Below are 13,782 nucleotides of genomic sequence, written 5' to 3'. Positions count from 1 at the left end.
CTGAAGACATAATTAACTTGTGCAAGTAATACGTCCAAAGTTTTGGTGGTCCAATTTTTGACCGATCGCGTTCTGGATATTGACCGCGGTTCACCAACACTTTATCAATTCCCAATCAGAGTTTAGAATAGAATGGGGGTGGATAGAGAAAAAGAGAAAACAGAAAACTATGATGCGCAATCGAACAAACATGAATGAAATTTAACAAAAATCTTTTTTAAAAATTGTTCAGGAACATTTATCTGAACAAGGATTCTCAATCAGGGGTGCGTGAGAGATTTAAAAAATACAATGAAAAAGTAACTCTAGTTACAATTAGCTCGACTAGCCATGACCCTTTTCTTTTTAAAGTCATTTTGATATCAAATACGAATACATTAATTACTGATCTTTTAAAGCAAGTGATATAATGAATAATCATTGGGGCATAGAAATTGTTTTGCTCAAATATATTGAACTATATTTTCCCACTAGAAAACTAATAAGGAAAAAAACAGTATTTTTCTATTTGGAAAATCCCTCAAAAAAAATCTTCTGGTCTCGCAACTGCGCAGACTGATACAAAAACAGTGTAGAGATAAAATATATAAGAGGTTGTTGGTGACATGTGAATATTTTCGATATTACCAGTTTTTTTTTTTTTTTTTTTTTTAGGTTTTACATTGTTTATCCCCATATTCTGTAAAATCCGGATTTTCCGAACATATTTTGCATACTTAAAGTTTAAAATGCCCGACGAGACTGGACATTGAAATTGAATTTTAAAAGGGCTTTGTAACAGTTATAATCTAATGTTTAAAAAATTGTGAAGGACGAATTGGCAGTATTACCAAAGATGATAATTTACTCACATATGCAGATGTTGTGAAAAAATAATGGTACTACAAGCCAACTTCACCTAGATCCTAATTGACTAGCACTTACTCTTCTTTGGTTATATGCTTCAGCAGCTCTAATAATAATATTACAATTAAAGTTTTCAAGTTATGCGTATTCAAATTTTATGCACGAACTTCTCCAAATTTTCATTAGTATCTAGCGTTTAATGTTGAATTCTGATTTTATTAACCATACACTGCAGTGGTGTGTGCATGGAGAGGGTGGCGGGTGCTACCTAGCATCAGTGTTCAAAGGGGGGCACAGAGCCTGAATGGTTGGTACAGAATATCTTTCATGTATTGAAAATTTGATAACGTTATATAGGGGCGATTTATCTGTCGTAATCACCACAGGGCTTTGGAGATGGGGAGGGGAGGAGGGCAACGATAATTTTCTTGCGACTGTCTGGCTGTTTTCTAGAACCTACGCAACTGCTGAGCTCCGTAAATAAATGTTTTTACGCCTTTTTACTTTTTTTAGAGACTGTTACGTGCATTTAGAATTATTGCACAATAGGTATATAAAAAATAGGTACATAAAAGATTAATGATTTAAAAAAAATTACAAAAGTAACATATAAACATTTCTTTGAAAAATGTTGCTTAAACTCCCTAGAAAATATATTTTTAAGAAACGTTTTTTCGCACATAAGTTCTATGACTTAGGGAAAAGTTCCATGAAGCCTAAATATACGTAAAATCAATCACTGTGATGAAATGTGACATGGTAAGTGTGAACAAAATATTTCAGTTTTAGGGGGTTGACTGACTTACCCCAACCAACCCTACAATTTTTAAACAAATGAATAAATACAGCGCCAATAAAGGTATCACCAAATTTCTTTACAAATGAAAATGTTTATTATAATTCTAATGATCAAAACTAAATCTTAGTCTCATTAAATCACGGAAAAATATTTTTCCTCCCGGATTCACTACCATAAAAGTGAGCTTAAACATCAATCCACTTTTTTCATTTTCATATCTTAATAACTCCCCTTATATGATTCTCAGGATTTATACCTGAGGCGTAGGAACTTTGTAGAAGTAGGGGGGAGCTGGGACACATAATGAGAAGTGTCTGGTATGTAAGAGGCAGAAGCAGTGGTCCCTTAAACATAATTGGTGGGGGGGACTTGAATAGTTTTTCTACATATGAAATTAGCTTCGAAGCTTCCATCTCTTTTTTATCTTGTATCAACTGTTTGTTGAGAGAATGAGGTTGTTAAAACTTCTGGTTTTGAAAGAAGGTCGGCCAGTACTCGATGATGAGCACGTAGAAATAGAGGAGTTAGTTCGGGGATCCTCCCCCGGAAATTTTTCAGAGTTCTTGTTCTAAAAACGAATTTTTAGGCGATCTTTGGTAATGTTAAGGGGAGAAAAGTTTTGAATACCTTCCCTGAAAATTTTTCGAAATTAATGTCTTAAAAACGCGATTGTATACCATATTTGTGGACTTTAGTGAAAATATGACTCGAAGGATTGTCCTCGATCGATTTTTTCGAATCGATTTACATCTCCCGCCCAATATTTCGATTTTGAAATCTTAAAAGTAATTGTAGACAACCTTCAATGATGTCAGAGGAAAAGACTGTACTAGGGCTCTACTTTGGAAACTTTTAAACTTGAAGTCCTACTAGAGAGCGTTTTTCAATGGTGTTATCAGAAAAGGTTCAGAGGTTTTCCCCTTCTCGGTTAAATTTTTCGAAATTGTTATCGCTAAAACACGCGACTGTGGATCATATTTTGTTGGCGTTAGGGGCCCAGCAATTATTTTTAAATTGAAGGTCCCAAAAACGGAACATTACATAATCTCCCATGTTGTTGGATGGCTAGATATCCAGGGACTCTCTATCCGGTAATTTTCAGGGAATCGGAGCCTTGAAAACAAAATTTGAGGTGCTCTGTAATAGTTTTGAAGGAAAGGGGATGCTTCGACAGCGTAGCATTTAGAATGAATTTCTAATTTTCTGAGAACTAGAAAAAGGCGAATGGATGAAACAGGAGGGCGGAGAAACAGAACGTTGGAAATGTGTTAAAATTAAGTGTTCGTTATATATTATATTGTTCAGATAAGTTTTTGGTAAAAGTCTTTAATAGAAACTATAAAATATTAATATAATAATATTGTTTTTTTTTTCTGCAATAGTAGATGAAAAGTAACAATTTTGTCATGAAAATATATCTGTAAGTGACGAAAAACCGTAATTTAGAAAGCAAAAAAACAAGAATGATTGTAACTTCGTAAAGTATAATCCTGAGGGGTCAGATAACTTAAAATGAGATAAGTTTTTGGAAAGTTGAAATTATTTGAACAAGTACAAACAACCTTAGCAATCTTCTTTAGTTATGTCTGGAGCACCCATGCTATTCATATTTAAATGCCAAACTGACTCATTACCCCCCAGCTTGCTAGACACTTAATCTTTTGTTCCAGAATTATAATGAAATTAGCCCAAAAATCAAAAATAGGATTGTTTTTTCTAATTTGTGTGGTCATAAAAATGTATTCTAGATGATCTTTGTTAATGCTAGGGTGGAAAAAGTGGCCTGGGAGCGTTTTTCCTTGGCATTTTTTCGAAATTAAAACTTGAAAATTTTTACATTTTATTCTCTAATTACGTTAAGGAGGTTGGTATTTTTAGGGTTCTTCCTGGAAATTTTTCAAATTTGTTGTTCTGAAAACGCAGTTTTAGACATTATTCGGAGATGTTAATTAGAGGAGAAATCCGGGGCCTCCCTCCCAGAAATTTGTCGAAAATGAACAATCTAAGAAACGCAGCTGTGGGCCATCTTTGATATCGTTATGAAGACTGGAAATTTTTCCGAATTGGAGCTCCAAAAACAATTTTATTTGACTTTTAATGATGTTATTGGCGAGTTTTCGAGTGCTTTACCCCAGTAATTATTTGAAAGGTAAGACCTTAAACGAAATTTAAGATTATTTTAAATTACATTGGCGGAGGTGGAGGGGCTGAAGCTCATCAATAAAATTTTCGAAGTTAGTTGTCAAAACGCAGTTTTAGATGATAATTCGCTATGTTACTGGGAGGAGAGGTTCGGAATCCGTCTGCAGCAATTTTCCGATAGTGAAATTCCAGAAACGCAATTTTAGATGACTAGTTGACCCACGCGAAGCATTCAAGTTCAAAGGAAGAATTTTCTGATTTCAATGCAACCTCGAGATGCTATAGACCAAAGCAATGCGTAGTAAAGCAGCAAAATAAATTGAAATTTATCCTTCTGCAAAGTCAAACTTCGATTTACCCTCTTAAAATCAATGTTTTGTTTAATGATTTTGACAACAACAGATATACAGCTTAGAATTTTGCATATTAGTGGAAACTTGGATTAAAATTCTGCTGAAAAACAAAAACCCATTAAAACGATATTTTTCGGCCCAGATTTGAACTTCCACCCTTTCCCTCATTAGCACGCTGCTTTATCCAGCCAAGCCAATGTGTCTTCGCTCTCAGGTGCTATTCATTTCCAAAATTATTTGAGTGGTTTGGTTTTTCCATAATGAAATTTTCAATTTACAGCCTTATATTTTTATTTGTTTGAAATAGAAGCGTTTGCGGCCCCCGTCAATAAAATAAAAAAAAAAAAAAACATTTGAATTTTTTGGTAGTTCAGACTTATCTTAGTTCTTACACTTTCTTTTGTTTTAGATGTCATGTCTCCAGAACATCGTGATGAAATTTTCGTTTAATTTTGCCTTTTGTATTTAAACACTTAAAACTGGAACACTAGCAGTGGTGTGACTAGTCATGACATTTTTAAATCTCGCCTTACTTTGTTTTAACTTTTTCTCTAATTAAAATGTATTTTGGTGACACATATATTTTTCTCTACTTAATCACTATTTTCATGATAATATTTTTACAAAAAAAAAAAAAAAAAAAAAAAAAGGAAAAAAAGAAATCTAAAAATGCCGGCAGCCCCTATGAAGTTATGTTTACTTACGTATTCATTTTTTACTTGACTGACGCTTGTCATAGATTTGTACTAAACACTGAATACTTTCTTTTCGTTAAAAAATGTTCGAAACGTTCGTTTCAGCGCTCCTCAGAAGTAAATCATAATGCATAACCTTGCTTGGATGTTCCTAAATAATATTCAGAGATTGCATTTGCTTTCAAATTTTGCAGAAAAAACTCTTTTCGACACTTTTATTCTATTTGTTCACTTATCATCTCTATTACATGTTCTTAAAATCGTAAAGGTTTCCATTCGGCTTTTTCTTTTTTTTTTCATTACTAATATGAAATTGGTGACGCCATTTCTGAAAAACTGGGCGGGGGGGGGAGGGGTAGCAAAACCTTTCTTGGTGATGGCTCTGGTGCCCCCCTCCCCCCCCCCCCAAAAAAAAAAATGTTTGGTTATGCTACGCCTCTGACTGGTACTGATTTTCTCAGGCCGCGGAGTAGAGTCCACTTTCCCGCATTTCGGCAATGAAGAGTGTTTAAACAGTGAAAAAAAAGGTGAAGGTGAATTCAAGTGCACTGACCACTCCGTTTGCTCACTGCTTTTGTTGCTCATTGGGTAGAAATTCCGAAATTCCCAAAAAAGGCAGATCACATTTTTGAAATCAGGTTTGAGGTAAACAATGTACGGCAAAATGCAGCAGTGCAAGAATTTTCCGGGGGAGCTAAGCCGGTCTGAAATATTCCAGGGGGAGCTCAAGCTCCCTCAGCTCCCCCGTTCCGACGCCTATGATTTATACATGAGGAGTCATCCAAAATTTTTGAAAAAATAAAACTGATATGGCGCTTTAAGTTTTAATGCAGACTTTATGAAAATTGAAATTTGGAGCTTCCTCCTTTTCGCATCAAGCCCTTCAATTGCAATTTCAAGCATCTTAGCTGCCGTTTGGACCTGGATGATCAGCCGGAATTTTTTTGAAGTTACCATAGTATGCTATTCACTGTTTAAACTTTGCAGGCGGTTTACTCAAAACTTTATAAGAGACATTTTCATCCCTTTGCTTCTCGCTACCTCATATACTTGTGATAAATATGTATCATAAAATAAGATGTCGTCAAATTTTGCATGATTAATATAAAACGTGAATATCAAAAGTATCTATCATTTCAAATGTAATAATCATGGCAGCATACTGTTCAGCTTGGAGTAACTTTAGAATTTGTTAGAGTTCAAAATTTTAAGATGCTTTAACTCATCTTGATATTTACGCCTTTCTGTATTGCGATATGAAATTACTTAATGTTTTAAAACATTAGCTGCAGATTTGGTAACCCAATGTGCCTATGCATTAATCTGACTAGGTAGGGAAAGAGCGGGGGGGGGGGGGGGGGGGGGCTTATGTGCCAGGGTAAATTTTTCTCGCTACTCTGCCCCTGATGTCCCTCAAGACCAGCGGTTCCCAACCCTTTTTGATTGTGCGGCCCAGTAACGAATACAGTGGCTCCCAAAAGTGTTCGTACACTTCGAAATTTTTTAGTAAAACCAAAATAACGCGAAACTGAATTCGAACATGAAGTCCAATATTTTTTCACATCATTCCTATGCCATTCTAAACAAAACCCTAGGGTTTTTTTTTTTTTTTCAAAATATTGACGGATCTTCTTTTTAAAATGGGTCAAAAAACGAAGAGACAGAGAAATAACACGCCACAAAAATGATCGTTCACTCAAATATTTTCGAAGAAATTCATAATTAAAATTATCATATGTCTTTTTTTTATTATTATTTTTGCATTGTGTTGAGCCTTTAAAGTCATTTAGCTTTAATTTTTTTTTATTATTTATTCCCTAACATTTTGCTTATTACTTTAAAATGGCTGGTATTCGTAAAAAAAGCACAAACACCATTCAAAATTTGAATTTTTTCCTAACAGTAGCGGTAAATTGGTTTGAAATGTCTCTAAGTTAGTAAATTTATTCTATTCTATAGTAAAGTGCTTGATAAAATGCTTTAAAGAAAAGAAGTGGACCGAAAACAAGGTAAGAAAAAGTCAACCGGCTAAGTTGAGAAAGCGTGATGGGAGATTTACAGTTAAAAAATTTGAGAAAAATACACATTTGAGTGCTGTAAAAGTTTCAGAAGAGTTAAATAAAAAAATTTACATTTTATTTTCACCTAAAATTGTTCGCCAAGTTCACTGATTAGCTGGATTAAATCGGACCTCTTTCCGCAGAGATGTTCTTAGCCTTTCGAAAAACAGAAAGCTTACGCTATTCGCCGCAAAATCAATGATAAATAAGCTCAAAACGTTTTAGAATTATGTCTTACAGATAAAAATGAATTCAACATTTTTGGTTAAATTAGTATAATTGTAAATAGAAGAAAAAATTAGGAACTTAATCTGAAGAACTTAGTTGGACTAGTTAATCAGGACGGTGAAGGTGTTCTTGTGTGAGGATGCATATCAGCATCAGGTCTTGGTAGTTTGGAATTTTTTGATGAAATAACAAATCATGCTGTTTATTTAAATATTTCAAAAGCCAATTTTAAACTCTTAACCAAAAATTTGGTTATTGGAAAGCGAAAAAAATGTAAAATTTCCGATTACATCAAGTGAAAATCTATGAATTAAGCAAACTGTTTCAATAAATTTTCAACTATCTTTCTTTATGTTCAGTATTAGTTTTATTTGAAAGGTTTGTCTGTATCCTGAAAAAGAAGTTGAGGGGAAAGAACATTGCGATAGCCATATGGAAGTACTTGCCACAAATGGTAATAGCTGTTTTGACAGGCTTGCGGCGACCGCCAAAAAGCACCATCCCCCCTTGCCACCCTCTTTTCTCCTAAACAAATCACCATAAACCGGTCTCAGCATTGATCTTAAAATAGAGTAGATGTGCCTCAGGGATGTGCCTTCTCCCTGCCTGTGTCCTCGGCTCGTCAACATCCCCCGGTTGGACATCGCGTGATCATGGGACAACCCTCACAAGAAACTATTTCCCTTATCGAAGAATTCCGGAAAATGTGGACACTTTGTCCGCACGTGACACATCTCATATGTTTCATTAAAAGTAATAATTAAAAGGTGGAATGGACAAAATTTTTTTGCTTAAGAAATCACAAATGTATCCGCGTACTTTAGTAAAAAATATTGTTCATAGTTCATTACCTTTTCAAATTATCACTTTTTAATGAAATGCTGGACCAAATGCCAGCTTTTTCATGGAACGATCTATTAGATATTTTCCAATCATAACTTTTGTACAGACGCAGAAGCTATTTAAACTTTTTTTCAAGTGCCTTAAATCAGGGCCCGATTAAGACGTCGAGGGCCCCCATCCAAACCCTTTTTCAGGGGCCCCTGTAATCAAACATTACCGTTTTTTTCGTTAGGTAAAGCAATTTTAGCAATTTGGGGGCCCCTAAAGAGCGGAGGGCCCTAGGCCAAGGCCTAGTTGGCCTATTCAGTAATCAGGCCCTGCCTTAAATACTGAGTTCAAATAGACGACTTCAATGTTAAATATAAAAAAAAAATCTTCAACAAAAATTAACCTTCTAAATTTTATTTTATTTAAATCAAAATTTTCAAATACAGATAAATAGATTCAATGCGTTTTTTTTTCAATAACTTTTGAAGCCAGTGTAACTATTTTTCATAAAACCATATGTAAAACCCTAAATCAATTAGAAATACAAATGTAAATAGAATCGAATATCAGTTAATTTTAATTAAACAGTATTTGCATGCGTTACACACCAGTTATATATTAATCAAACACTAACTTTGGTTTATTCGTGATTTTTAGTCAACTTCAGTTTTTTTTTTTTTTTTTTTAAGTGCTCAGAAAATAAATTCATTTGTTACTTTTCAGTCCAATTATAAACTACATGAATGGTCGTTTGGCTCCTCCCTCCCCCTCTTCCCCCAATTATTATTATTATTATTATTATTATTATTTTTTTTGTTCCACAAAATGATAGTTCTGACAATTTAAAATCAAGTTTGCAGAAAACTAGTGATTATTGTCCCTTATACAGTATTAATTTCGTTAGTTTCCCACGTATTGGTCTTTGAATTAATTTCACTGTATGAATTAAGTGCGTTATACATTCTAATGCTTAAATATTTAAAACGATTAATTTTATAAATTTGTTAACGTGATTATCAGCTGCTTCTGTTTCCAACATATGCTCATTTAGATTTAGAAAAACATAGTAATTCGAAATTTTTTCCATAACTCTTGTGGTCATGAGTACCATTATATTTTTGTGTTTTATTTCCAAAACTTTTTCACATTCTCGACTGTCACGCTCAGTTGTTCTCCACAAATATTCATCTTTCGATGGTCGCAATGAGCTATTATACTTGAATCTGTCCAAATATTCTTAAATTTTATTAATCCTGTTTTTTGGTTTGTTGTAAATATAATCACATGTTCTTTATCAGTTAATATTGTTTCTAAGTTGTTATTGAGAAGTACTTGAAACATTTAACTCTGTCCTGCAGTGGCGTACTAAAAAATTAATTTTGTGTTGTGCATATTGTTCTTGTAACAAATTAAGACACTTATAGAACTACCACTCGCTGAATATAATTTTGTTAATGCCGTATTTTAATTTATTCTGTTTAAAACTGCCTAAGGATTTTTAAAAATTATTTTATAAAAAATACAAAGATGAATTATTTAGAAATAATAAAGCTACCACAAGAACAAAATTTGCACTAGCCAAAATTTGGGAAATCTTCATTGGAAAATTATTAAAATTCATTCAATAATTGAAAATACAGTCACAATATGAAAAGATTAAAGCAGCGAATGCATCGAAATAAAAAGTTATGTACAGGTTTTGTAAAGTTGCATCTATTCACATTTTTTGTTTCACAAAATTATTAACATTTATTATAACAAACATTCCGTTCACGCTTTTCAAATGTACTAAAAATTATATTTTTTAAAAATCAAATTACATTGTTGGAAGCGATTTTTCAGCAGTACATTAGGGTGGTTTTTAAAAGCCATGAATTTTTTTTTCTTCTGTTTTTTGCAGGTCAGTTTGAGTAATTACTAAATTATTTAGAGGTAAATTAATGGTCTCAAACTTTGAAAATAAACCAAAAATTACGATTTCACGGAACTTAACAAAATGCATTCACAATTATCGTATAAATTTCAAAGCTTTTAAACATTATTATACTATTGCCTTTATCTATCGACTTTCGAAAACATCGACTTTACTTTTTATTTGAAGTTAAAAATGTATCATCAATGCAAAAACTAAGACTTTTGTCTCTGTTAGCAGGATACTTTGACTTTCAATAGCTAGCTTGTAGCAAAGAGCAATTTCACATTTTGTTTATATGGCCACACCGCCCTCTATTAAATCCGTCACTGGCCTTTAGAGCAGGAGTCTCCAAACCATGGCCCGGGGGCCAAAAGTGGCTCTGGAGCATACGAATTTTGACCAGCGGCAACTGATCAACTTTAAACTCAATAAACCAACAAAATAATAATAATTAGGTATATTTAGTTACACAGTGAGAATTTCTTATCTATTTACATTTTGTAAGTTTCTGATTTTCACACATATTAGGGCAATTGCAATATCAGCCCTTAAAACACTTATCATCGTGTAATTCAGTTCCTGTATTCTATCTTAGAGGCATATTCAACTCGATTGTGTTCGATTTGATTGAATCCTAAATACTAATAGGGTAGCGCGAAATTTACTTCCAAGTATAGTAAAAAAAAATTCTGGCTGCGTTATTGGTAGGTACAGTAATTTTGTACTTTGTTAAAATTTCAACTATTGGTAGGTATGGTTGATCGTATTCGATACGATAGAATTCTGTTAGGGTTGAATATGCTCCTTTATGTAACATTTTAAAAAACATTTACAATTTTGTACTTTGTTTCGTTAGAAATTAAGGGTAGCAGTAGGCTCCAAGTTCCGGGACCTTGCGCCTCGGAACGATCCCAAAACAGATATCCTTAATCGAGCAGAATAAGGGTAATAAGACTCAAATAAAAAAAGTTAGATGGGTAGAGGAGAGTCGGGAAAATGCGACAGTGTACACTAATTCCGAAACAGAATATGAAAAAGCTTTTCTAGCTTGCCCAATAAATATATCAGCGAGAGTCTAAAGTGCTGCCCCTATACTGGACCAGCAGGAAATTATTTTTCACTGTATTGCTGCATGAACGCAGAGTTGTTCCATTTCTCCTGACTCCCCTACAGGAAAAGATATCGGAAAACATTTCTAAGTCAAAAAATTCCTAATGCCATGAATTTGGTTTGTACTGAAATAAACCAATTTGAAATTAGTTTTTAAGTAATTTTGAACATTTAAAGTTTTAACCCATTAAATAACAAACGTTAATTCTAATGCTTTTCTTCCCGTGTTAATGTTTCCAACACCTGGCGGATGAGAACTAAAGATATGAAATAAAATTTGAATCTTTACTTCTGCATAACCAAGAACAGACGCATCAAATATGCACATTTGAAACGACACACATGTGTAATATGTTTGGAGTGTTGTGTGTTTGATTCACGCTTAACGTCTTTAATCAGAGCCAAAATTTGTTCTTCTAAGACTGCAACTTTTATGAATTTCCGGAGAGTTTTCATAGAGAGACTCCAAAAATTCCCATTTTCTAAACATAACCAATCATTGACTAAAATTGCGTCTTTCAGACTTCACTGACGAAACTTTTCCAGAGAGGGTATCCGAAACCTCTTCATTTCCTAAACTTCACAAGTTATAACCTAAATTGGAGTGTTTAATCTCGAAAGATTTCCGGAGAAGAGCCGCCTAGTAACAAATTCACCAGAAGTTAAGTAAAACTCATTCTTAAAAATTCCGATTTTGAAAATTTTTCAAAGTAAATCACCAAAAATTTCCTCTCCTAACATCCCCAAAGATAGTTTATAATCATGATTTCCCGAGTTCTGCAGGGAAAAACTTTCAGAGAGAGCCCCTGGACCACGCCCGGATCTACAAATCTTGGGCTCCCTTGCATTAAAATCTCCAGGGCCCCTTCCCAGAGGCCAGCAGTGTATATTTGCAATGTTAATAAGTCTTAATGCTAGTTTTTTTCAATTTTCTTCATTCAATTTCTTAGACCGTTGGGCTCCTTTGGGACGTGCGCCCCCATCCCCCCCCCCCACATCGCAGGGTCCGCTGGTACGCAGATCCGGGCCTGCCCTGGACCATCACAGATAGCATAAAATTGCGTTTTTAACCTTCTTTTTCTTCAAATTTCTGGAAAGAGCATTCGATTCCCTAAAATCGTTAAAGAAAGCTTGAAATTGACTATAGTAAGGGAAAATACTCGGGAAGGAACCTCAACCCAATCTCACCTACCTGTACCACCAAATCTCCAAAACTTTTCAAAAATTACATTTTTGACATCAATTTTTCAAATTTCTACGGGAGAGTCCTGACCCCCTTCACGCATCCACTTCTTTTTACTACCTTTCTCTAGCAATAAGTGGGGTATAATGTTTATACTCTAGCTTTTATCTACGTTTTTTCGATAGGGAGCCTGGCCATACCATGTTTTCACGCCTCTTTCTGTTCTGCGAATGCATTTTTATCTACCAATGTGATGATTTACTCAGCTTTACAAGAAGTTTTTGCCTGAGCATGGTTTTGGCTAGTATCCAGACTCATGAGCATAAAGCTAGAACGTAGTTGCTATCTCTGTATGCTGTAACTGACATTTTCGGTGTTTGCTTGCAATTTCGTCTTAGTTCTAGCCATGGGGCGGTAATTTGTAGCTTTATATCCAACTGAGGTGCATACAGAGTTTTCAGACCTTTAATATGTTCGCGAAATTATTCATATTCTTCAGTATACTATATAAGTTTATTTCAAGTAAAAAACCGTATTTAAAGTCCTAACTTTTTCGGGAGAGTTATCCATTGTAGAAAAAAATTTCATATTGTTTAAATAAGGGTGTGTGTCTCTCTCTACCCCCCCCCCACCAATATTGAGAGTATCCGCAAAAACGACGAAAACGACCCTTTAAAACGGTGACTCCTTACTTGGACCGAGGTTAGCCCCCCACCCCCCTTGCTTGAGTTTTAGATCCGCCACTGAAAAAAATCGAATGTTCGGCGTGGCCAAATATTTCAATATTCTGCAGTGGAATAGTAAACAAGTTTAAATGATCCATAATTAGAGAACAAACACATTTTTTATGCATTGAATAAAACTTAAAACATTGTACCAGAGTATAAAATTTGTTCATATTGTTACTTTCTAATTTTATCAGATTCGAAGTAATTTTAATGTAAGAGAAAATACTCGGTTGTTGATCTAAATAGTTTTGCTTTTCAATTTTTCTTAAATCTTATGAGAGCACGTTAGCCGTCACTCATTTAAATATGACACAGTAACCAGAAAAAAAAAATCATTATCTTAAGTAATATTAAATATATAAAGTCCATTTATTGTTACCTAACATTAACTGCTAATTTTTCATGTAAAATACGAAGTTAAAAAATGGAAAATCACCTCATATTAAATTTAGCAGTAATTTAATTTCTGAAGTTTTACATCAAATGATAGAGTAAATATTGTTTAAAAACAACCTAATTACAATTAATCGTTGTAATCAAAGTTTGATAATCCTTTGCAATAAAGGGAAAAAATGTAAAATGCGTGGCAGTTTTAAATTTCATTCAACAATCAGATTAACATTTTAGAAACTCACATGAATAAGTCGTAATTTGTAATGGTATGTTAAGCAACTCGGGTTTCTTTTTCTATGGAAGAAACACCAGATTCTTTATTTATTACACAAAATGTTATCGTACTTATCAGTTATCGAGTCATATATAGGAAAGAAATTAACTATACATTTTTGCAGAGTTTCAGATAAACATATACCACGTTAGCCTTTCGCTATATTTGTTTTTTCTTTTGGAATGATTTATTTTAAATTAAGAATCATACTTAATATAGATAAGT

Source organism: Uloborus diversus, chromosome 6 (genome assembly GCF_026930045.1).
Source record: "Uloborus diversus isolate 005 chromosome 6, Udiv.v.3.1, whole genome shotgun sequence".
Lineage (NCBI taxonomy): Eukaryota > Metazoa > Arthropoda > Arachnida > Araneae > Uloboridae > Uloborus > Uloborus diversus.
The sequence above is the reverse complement of the archived record's forward strand: the minus strand, read 5'-3'. Positions refer to the sequence as shown.